The sequence below is a fragment of the Nyctibius grandis genome, chromosome 8 (genome assembly GCF_013368605.1).
Source record: "Nyctibius grandis isolate bNycGra1 chromosome 8, bNycGra1.pri, whole genome shotgun sequence".
Classification (NCBI taxonomy): domain Eukaryota; kingdom Metazoa; phylum Chordata; class Aves; order Nyctibiiformes; family Nyctibiidae; genus Nyctibius; species Nyctibius grandis.
Window position 1 is genome coordinate 32,466,864 of NC_090665.1, and position 10,324 is coordinate 32,477,187.

Genomic DNA, 10,324 nt, shown 5'->3' on the forward strand with positions numbered 1-10,324 from the left:
AATAAGCTTACACCGCCGCTGCACCCCGCCAGACGCACGATCGCCGTAGCCGTTCGGCAGCAATGGCAGTCTCGGTACTGTGGCCGGGCACATCCAACGTCCACCCCCGTTTTTGCAAGGGACAGGCAAAAGTCCGTGTTACTGTATGGCAAGGCCCTTCCATGGCTCGTCAGTTCCAGTGAAAATCTGTTAACAATATAAAAAAGTCCACAATATACACAATGTTTTAAAGAAATCAATCACAGATTGATTTGGCTTTGCTACTTCACTTCCTCTTGCTCCAGCGGACAGTGCAGCTCCCTCCTCCACATGCCTGAAGAGGCTGAGTCTGCTGGGTAAGCGCATGAAAGCCTGAAGAAAATTTTGATTCCTACCTAGATTTCTCCAAATAGCTGGGACAAACAGGCTGCATCTGCCCCCTCATAGTCATACAAACAGCTCAATCTACTCAAGGAATTGTCCTGACGTATTTTCATTCTTAGCAACTCCATTGCAAGAATCTATTCAAAATTCTATTTACAATTATACACTTTACACTTGCTCTGCTATAGTAACGTTTGTTTGTCTAGTCATCAGTTGTGTGGGAAAAGGGTCTATTTTCAAAATATTGCTTTTCCTCCATAAAGCACCAAAATACTTTTCTTCTCAGCTGTACCCCCTCGTTTAAACAGCACAGACACTAAATTTTGCAAAAATAACAATTTGCAAATTGTATTCAGTACACATTTAGCTATTATTATTAGTTTCAACTTAAAAGAGCCATTAAAATATAACATACTTTATGTTTTGAAACACAAGCATTGCAGTTGAGCCAGAAGTGAAACTAATCACAAATAAAAGTGAAGCTCGCTTTTTTATTCTAAACACATAGAAATAACTAATGCAAACATATATGTTGTTAAAAAAAAAAAAGCATGTTTGTTTCACTAGTTTGCAGCCATAGGGGCAGCGTAGCAGCGAATGTATGTTTTAGGCTGACAGTTTCTACTTCGGGTGATGTACTTTGATAGCAGTCTAACCTCAGAGAAGCCGCCGTTGGCATCACAAAGACGACAACAGCATGGCAATGATGTCTGCAACCACCACTCCAGAAGCCCTTGGTAAGGTAGCAAAAAGCAGCCAGCACGCCAGCAATCCCCCCAGGAGACCAACGCCCTTTGTCTCATGACCTGCCACCTCCCTAGCTGACTGTACCTCCATCACCAGGACAAACCTTCTGCTCTATTAGGATTTAATCCATTTTACCTTATTGGAACTATTTCCCCTTTCTGTGAGCAAAATAAAAGTACATCTTATTCTATAGTCTTTCTTCCTACTAACTCGAAAAGTCTGTCTCCAGGATCTGCCACGTTTTCTTTTTGTCAGCAACAGGCTAGGAAGACAAATGAATGTTTAATTAAATTATAAAACCAAGAACTATTTGTGCTAAAGATAAAAGTATTGAATTAAGTCAGAACACTGAAGTTAATGGTCACAAGGTTCATAATTGCTTAAGGAAAAGATTGCAACCCAGCTTTCTAGGTTTGGTTCTTATTTACTCTGCTACTGAGTAGCTCCTGGGGAAGCACAAGGGGAGCACTCCACTCATCAATCACACCCCACAAATCTCTAAGCAATGATGATATCTGAGTAAAGGGAATATTTTGTTAACCGCCTGCTCAAAACCAACGCTGGTTTTTGCTGTGCAGCTCCTGACTGTACACCCAGCAGCTCAAGTTCTTCCTTGGGGTTATCTTAGTGCAATTATTTTAGGATGAGTTTCTTCCAGTCTTTTTCAAGCAGCATTATCTGGAAAATGTTCTTCAAGCCCTTTCTAATTGTTTGTCACAGCCATTTATAAGAGACTGAAAAACAACAGCTTGACAATCCAGGGAATGTTGAGTTTCATTTCACACATCATGCCATCCCCTGATCTTTTTAAACTTGATATTTAGATGTTATGAAACCAGCTCTGAATCTCAAAAGAGGTAACAGTTTCAAATGTTATGCTCAGTGTGACTAATGGGTGTCCTGAGCATCTACTTCAATCCCTTCACTTGTACAATCTTGGGAAATCTCATGTAGTAAGGAAGGGAAAGCTATATAGCAGAGTCCTGTATATTTAAGAGGGTAAAATTTATAGTCAAAGTTTCACTTTAAAATATTTCCTAGTGAGCATTCTTTTTAATATCAGCGAGATGATATTATACTTGTCTTTTGACCCTCCAGTAGTGCTTGGAGTTGCAGGAGCAACACCACCTTGATTGGCAATCGCACTGGCAGCAGTTACCTGAAGCTGAGCCAGTGCTTTGAATAAAGCACCCGATGACAACTTGCTTTGTGATCACCAAGTGCATTTCTGAGCATCTGTTTCTCAAGATCCCATCTTTTGATATGAAAGGCTACAGCTCCATAGCTAGCTGAAGCATGAACCAGCAGATCACAATCCTTTAACCTCTAAAATGCCATAATACCATTTATTCTCCCGAAGAGAATAAAAACCATGTAAGCTTCATAGTTCTCCATATAATTTAATTTCAGTCCTTGGCACATCCTGATTATTATCACACTTGCTCTCCCTGGCATTTGCTAAAGCTTCTTTGTCTCCTTCTGAGAAGTTATAAATCACATGTTTCATAGGCTCCAGGTCATTGGTTTCCTGGTGCAGTAATGTGGCTTGCCGTTAACAAAAAAAGGCTCTCCCCGCAGGGGTGAGTATTTTAGAACAACGCTTCCCTCTGCTGGATCTGTGAGCAGCCACAGCTCTGCCTGCACTGGAGGGATCTGCCCAAAGCCTCTGCCTCTAGCTCAGGCAAGACCCCTGCTCCTTCCAGACGGTTTTGGACAGTAAGAGACTAGAAAAGGTCTTCTTAATTTATCAAATGAATATGATAATCATAAGAGTTTAATCCAGCCTCAGCTGGACAGGAATATCAATTTAGTTTCTGCTCAACAGGAGTATCTCAAAGCTGTAGATATTGCTAAAATTTGGAGTCTTAGGGACTGCCATTTCATATGCACTCCAAAACCCTGACACATTAGCTCTTGAGCTGCACTACAGTAGTTCAGGGTTGGAAATGCATCGTTGGCTGGACGTACTTCAGTGAAAAAGCATCAGGGTGATAGGGTATCCCAAGAACACGACCATACATCAGCCATCCTTCAAAACACAGGACATTGGAGAAGACGGCATGTTCTTTTTCTTTCTCTGTTCCGTGCTGCTACCTATTCTCTATGTCTACCTGTGAGGAAGTGAGTGCAGACAAAGTGACAGCACCATGTTAATATCATTTTTTTTGGCCCATTACAGTGCAGGCAGCCTAAAAAAACCCAGAAATGTACAGTAAATAGGGTTGCTAGCATGAACCTCACTTTGCAGCAAAGGATATCTATAGATCTATTGTCTGCAAAGATCTTCTCTACACAGCCTATGCTTATTTGAGTTGACAACTCTTAAGTGTCAACTGGACCCTCATGCCAGAAAAAATTAAGTCAATATTAAAAACACCTTTTACCCAGATCAACAGGCATTTCTTTGTAGAGTGTGTATACAGGGCACCACAGAAAAAAATATTAATTTTTTTAAGAGAGAGAAACATTGGCCACACTTTTTGTGACTCAAATGGAAACCAAGAACAGTACTACAGTGAATTTTAATTGAGCGCTACACTTCCTATCTGGCCATCTGTTCCCAACTGCCAGCAATAACCAGGGTATGACAGTTTACGGGGGGGTTGATGGAAATCACCATATTCAGATACAGCTGTCTTGCATTCAAGTCATACAGTTGTTGGAATACTGTCCACAACTGAGGGAAAGGGAGTGTTAAGAGGAAGGGGAGAGAGAATTGCAGAGATAAATGAGTAACATTGTGCTTCATTCTTGCTCTGCACAAGGACAGGAACTGGTCCCAGTGCAGTACTACATGTGCTCCTAACTCACTTGTACAAACATGACTGAAAAACATAATTAAGCATTTTGCTGAACAAAGATTCTGTTCACATTCTCTGTTGAATGAAGGCTTTTGGTGGACTTCAAAACACAGGAAGATGACGAATAAGCTAAAGATGGGGGAAAGGGAGTAGAAAATACAGATATAATCCTGAAACAATGCTCCCAGTTAGAGAAATTTACTTTGAAAAGGGAGACAGAGATGTTCCACAGAAAAACTGTCAAAAGATTGGATCAAAGTGGTACTCAATGTTAAAAGGTAGAACAGGTAACAGTGCTAAAAGCCATACTGAGTAAACCGGAATAAACCTTCATTGGAAGACAGGAAACAGGTGATTACGCTGTAGGTGGTTACTGATTTGTGTTCAGAACAAAGCCTGTGCTAAGCACACTGAAGGTCTAGTTAGGAAAGATCATATAAGAAATAATTCTAATGAAAAAAAAGTTTTCAAAACATTTGGAGAGGAAATAAAAGGCTTGAATAAAGAAACCAGAATGTCAGGATCAAGGAGACATTCTAAGTAACAGCAATAGGAAAAGGAAATTTTAAAAAGTATGCACATAAGGTGGCATAAGCAATGCTTTTATAAGCAGGATGTTTTCCAGTCATCACCTGGTTTTCAAATGCTGAAGAATAAGGATTACTCTCTGCTTCTTTTAGATGGTATTGCATTCTTGCCTCTTGGTGATCCTTGTATCTTACTCTTATTGACTAATTGTGAAGTCTTTGCCTCAGACTTCCCAAGAAAACTTCTAAGGTGGACTCCAAGTAGACAAAGCAACTAAAGATGAGTATTTGTCTCCCAAGAGCTTTCAACACAAAATAAATGTTGGTTGGCTCTAGTAGCCCTACAGGCATTAACAGCTCACACATGACACTTAATTCTGCATGACTAACAACTGATGTGTGTCTGCTAGAATGCTGCTAACAAAAAAATTAAAATTAGTGCTTTGGGATTCCAATACCATTCACTCCTGTTATTTACAAATGCTTTGACTCCATTGTACAGTTCTAGTATTGCAACTACAAGTCATAAAAATGCAATTAAGAATCCAGCACTTGACACTCTACATCACATAATTTTCTTCAGGAAACATAGGAAACACACTTCAGTGTATTCTTAGGCAGATCCTGGTTTCTCACAAGTGTCCTAGGTCTTTCTTTCATTTATGCTATCTTACTTTTTACATTTCACTCACCTTGCACAGAGGTGAAAGAATTTTACACCTAGTGAATATTTCATCGATGCTAGCTTCTCCTTGCTCAGCACTCTGGCAAAGTCTTGCATTTCTAGTCAATTCAGCACTTGTCTGGAGACAACTTTGTGCTTGCTGTGGAGGTTAACACAGTAGAAATCAGAAGTCTTCCAGCAGGAAACTACTTACTGTGTTGTTTTATGTAATCACTGTTGCTTTACTTGTTAGGCCGCAGACATGCGGCCCTGATTTCCACTGTGACAGCTCAAGAGAGTCAGTCTCTTCAAATAACTTTGCTGACTATAATCCCCAGCTAATTTTTCACCAGCAGCTGCCATTCCCTCAGAACTGCAGTCTGGTTTGTGTGTGATGTTGCTCCCCAGTTTGGTGCTACCTCAGAACTGCAGTCTGGTTTGTGTGTGATGTTGCTCCCCAGTTTGGTGCTACCAAAATGAACGTGATGAGTTTAAACACTTTTGGTTACAAGGTTTCTTTAATTTGCATCATTTCCAAAGACCCAATTTGGGATCCACTGGTGTAAGCTCTTTCCTGTTTAATTTGCCCTTACAATAAAGCAGGATCTGCTCTGCACCTTTTGCAGACCCAGATCCTCAGGGAAGTTGTTAGATCAAAAGACCAAAGGCAATTTATTTGCCTTTCAGCGCACTTTCATTCTGGACCTTTTTTCCGCATTCTCTTCAGTCTTCTTGCCTAATGCGTAGTTTGAGGTTGGCCACTGATTTATCTGAAAAATTTATTCCAAATATCCCTCCAGAAGGTGAGAACACCAGTTCTGTACTATTTGTAGCCCCTGCCAGCAAAAATGTCACAGAATAACTTTCTAGTAGCTTGAGGAATCCATAATAAAAGATGCCTTTGCTACATCTCAAGCAGAAATTTGTCTTCTGTTTTCTAGAGAACATGGGAAAAATAAGACAAAAAGGCCTGTCATACCGAAGTATCTATACCTAAATGTAAATACAAAGAAGGCACCTCTGGAATCTGTCAGAAAATGCTTCCATTGTCATACCCATTTTCATTATTAATGGCTTGACTCCATAGGGGGGAAAAAGCCAATTTTGTCCACAAACCTTCACAACAGAAAAATACATAATTTTATAATGAAGTCAAAGATACAGAGACACAATTTAAAATCAGCCTTGGCAGTATGAACAATATCCAAATATATGAATATTAATTTGTTTATGGACACTGTTAAGAAATGCTGGTTATCCACCAGCTGCTTCACGCTGCAGTTGCATTCAGTTTTCTTTGAGATACACAAAATATATGAAGTCATTTAAAATTGGAGCGCTCTCAGCACCTGCTAAGATTAGATCTTTAGAGGCAATAAAGCCAGTATAATCTGAACTCTAGGATCAAACTAATTGGCCATGATGTCTTTTTTAAAATAGTGCCAAGCATATACAGTAGCTACTATCTGATAAGTCAATCGTTACAGTGCAGCCTACCAGGCAAAGAAAAGAAAAAGCCATTATTTTTGAATGAAAGTAAATAATAAATGTGTACAGCACAGCCTGATATGAGGAGTTCCTTGGTATATATTTGGGATGTTTAATAATGAAAAAATGGAGTTAGACTCAAGTCATACAGCTCACCCCAAACGACCGAAAAATCTTATGCATTTGTTTAATACTGCATACTGTGAGTAATATAGGAAATTCTCACTGAAGTATTTCCAGCTTCCTTGACTCCCCTGATGCAATCCAGTGTTAGTCACGCAGTGTGGGAGCAGTTAGATAGCCACATCCTCTTCCCCAGTCCAGATGCTGGCTGGACTCAGCCTTTAGGAATAAAGTTAGGCCTGCGAGATATTTGGGCTGTATTTCTTCATCTGTATCATCATACATTATATTTAAAATGGCACACTAATTTCTCAGAACATCTCTTTAATAAATGTTTGCAAAAGACAAGATTCATAATATTTTTCTTGACTAGGGCTTAAAACCACAACACAGCAGACTGTGAAGAGGCAGCATGGCAACGGGCTGGCGGTAAGGATGGTACCTCCCACCTGAGAGACTCCAAATTATCCACGGCTAAGAGGTGTGTGGGTGTCCTGCCTAAGCTATTGCACAGGCGTGAGTACAGGACTGGACACTGAACTGCTGCAGACATCAGCATATCTTCCTGTGCTTTTGCTTGAAAAGTGGGAGTGCTAGCACAGCATAATTGTGCAGTTCTGAGGAAGAAAAGAAATAGAAGAATATACTAAGAAGGGGAATTGCGAGCAACGAGATCCTCTCATCTGCTGTCCAGTTGCTTTTCTCATCAGAAAAACAGGCTTTCATCCATTTCTTGTTAGACTGTGTCAAAGACTTATATGTCCCATCAGTAATTTAATATTTTTTCCTCTTGACAAAAAAAATCCTCGGGGCCCTAAATTCATATAAAAAGGAAATTACAACACATATGTGCCTTTTTGAACTGCCATGTGCAAGGTTTTGTTTTTATGACTTGCATAATACCACTTTGGAAAGTACTGGCTGTATCCCAAGGGAAAGCTGTTCTAAATTTTATGTTTTTCGTCTCTACTTTGATTTGACCAAGATACAGGTTCATTAGAGTCTTATCTACTGTAGCTAGGGTAGAAAACTCCAACGGTCAAAACTGAGCTGAAGTCAGCTGATTTTCTATGGACTGTCAATTTGTGCAGTCTCATTTGTGCATCCAAGTTCTGCCAAAGAATTTTCTCCTCTTCAGTTTAACTGCCTCTCACTAATCTGTTTTGAAGTGTAGAAATTCCTGACTACCATTCCTACTTCACAAATAAGATGCAGCTGTGTTATATGAAAAGAAATTAGCCTAAAAATGCACTAATTCTTACTTCTAATGAATGAGAATGTGTTAAGCAGTTAGACAAGCCATGCAAGACTTTTATCAAAAATTCAGAACACATTACTGTGCACTTACAAAATGATTGAGATGCTTCTAAACTGAAAGTCAGTATGAGATACTTGGGGTGCTTAAAAAAAGCGAGAAAAGCTGAATGAGGGCGCTGGGAAAATTACTTATTTTAAATATGGAAATAAATGTTACTTCTAAGTATGAAAGACAAACGTGAAAAAGCAAACATGTCACCATACCTAAATTCATTACTTTAGCTGAGTCCTGGGATTCAGGACTGATTTAATTTTATGAAAACTGTTGAATGTTGAATGCAGAAGACTTGACTTAATGTATTTAAATCATTAGCCTCAGATGTCAGTATTCCCGTTTTCCCTGCTGTGCTAGAACTCGGAAAATCCTTTTAATTTAGCAATCTTTGAAACAGAAGTTTTGGCCCTTCACACTGCTGCAAGTGTGGCAAGGCTGAACTGCATAATCGATTTCTCTGACACTGTTGAGACAGGCCTCCTTCAAGAACTTCTTAGTGATACACAAAGTGAGATTTTCCTGCTTAAAGCACAAAATGCTATTAAGTTAAAGAAATTAAATTGCCAATTTTCAGGGAGAACTCAAAAAAAATGCTACTGACCATAGGTAGCAACTAGAGTTTTCATAGTGGTCTGGACCTCTTACATGTTTTTCATATTACTTCAGCTGAAATTTACACCAAAAACAGTTGCACCAGATGCTATAGAATTGTAACTAAAAGAGCAGATAATATTGCCTTTGCTGTGTTAGTTAAACTGCAGTGGATCCTATTAACTCATGCGCTCATAAGATTCTGTTTTACCAACAGGAGTCACATAATCAGGTGTCTTGCAAGAGACGAAATGTCAGAGCCAGCTGGGGCAGACGAGACTTTAAACTGCTTTTATTCTTCATTATCTCAGCTGATCTGGTAAACACTGAGCATCACTTAACAGGGTAAGGACTCAAACAGTGCTTGTTTTATCAGCTGAGGATGAATCAGCAGTATCTTAAGAACATCCCTTCAGCTATCTGTATCACAGACCTTGAGCAGTGGTGTCGTGCAGAAGCCTGGAAAATACAATATTGCATGGATTTCCCCATGATGTCTGCTTTGTACACGGCATTCTGTGAAAAATACGGGCATCAATGTGATGAAAGGCCAACACAAGGCTGAAGTTTCTTTTTTTTTTTTTTTCCTTTTTGAATCGCCTTGTGACATGGCAAGGTTTTGGATCTGCTGCCCTCCGGTGGATGCTTGGGGAGGTCCTCTGCCAGCAGGAGCACCGCGTTTGAGAACAGAAGAATTTTCAAAGAGCATGACAGAAAAAAGGAATAAAGTGTTAAGTTCTTCGTGCATCTTATTGAGGATAAAAAAAACATTAGTTGGGACTAATTTCTTAATTTCACTATTTTGTTCTGGCTTTGTCAGAGTATTTCTACATCTAAGTAGAGGTGTTCTAGTTCGATGAAAGTGGTTCTCTTCAATCAGCTCTCACTTTCATTTTATACAAATATATCTAATGATTATATATATAACACAATACATACAGCAATTATATCCAAGTAGTAGATGTATCTATCGCATTTGATAATATCTGCATTCTGCCTTCTAATCCATCCCCTTGTGATTATTATTGGTACACTAGACCTCTTTTTAGCATCAACATTTAAAAAAAACAATGAAGACTTGCTATAGAAAGTGTTTTCTTATTGGCTTGTACAGTTCTTTCTAAAATATTTATCTGTGTTACTGGACATTTTAGAACAAGAAATGCATTTGACACATAATGTCATGCCAGGCCCCTGTAAAAATCCGATTTGTGAAGTTCTTTCAGCTCTGCAGTGGTCTGAGATACTGCACCTTAAGATCACAATGTTACTTAGCATACAAAATCAATTGGAGTTATACAAGCTTTCTCTTTCTTAAAGCTCTGTACGATGTTGATATTAAGGCAAACCGGTTTTGTAAAGATTTATAAAAGAAGCAAAAACAGGTTGCAAAGACATTTCAAATATATATTTTTCTAACTGACTAATCAAATTTAGTGATGATGAGATTCTGATTAAAGGGAACTTTTTCATTTACGAATGGATTAAGTCTCTGTTTGTCCTGGTTGTGAAGGTGAACCTTAGAAATACAAATCCCGTGACTTTGTGGAATACCCTAAGAAATCTGGAAAACCCCATTCTTTTCCTGATACAGGGTTGATACTTAGGTATGAGATGATTGTTACCGATTTTGACACTTTATTCCTTCCAGAAAGGCAGCCCAAAGAAGGTACCTAGTTAGCCCAGTTTATCCCAACTGAGCAACAAT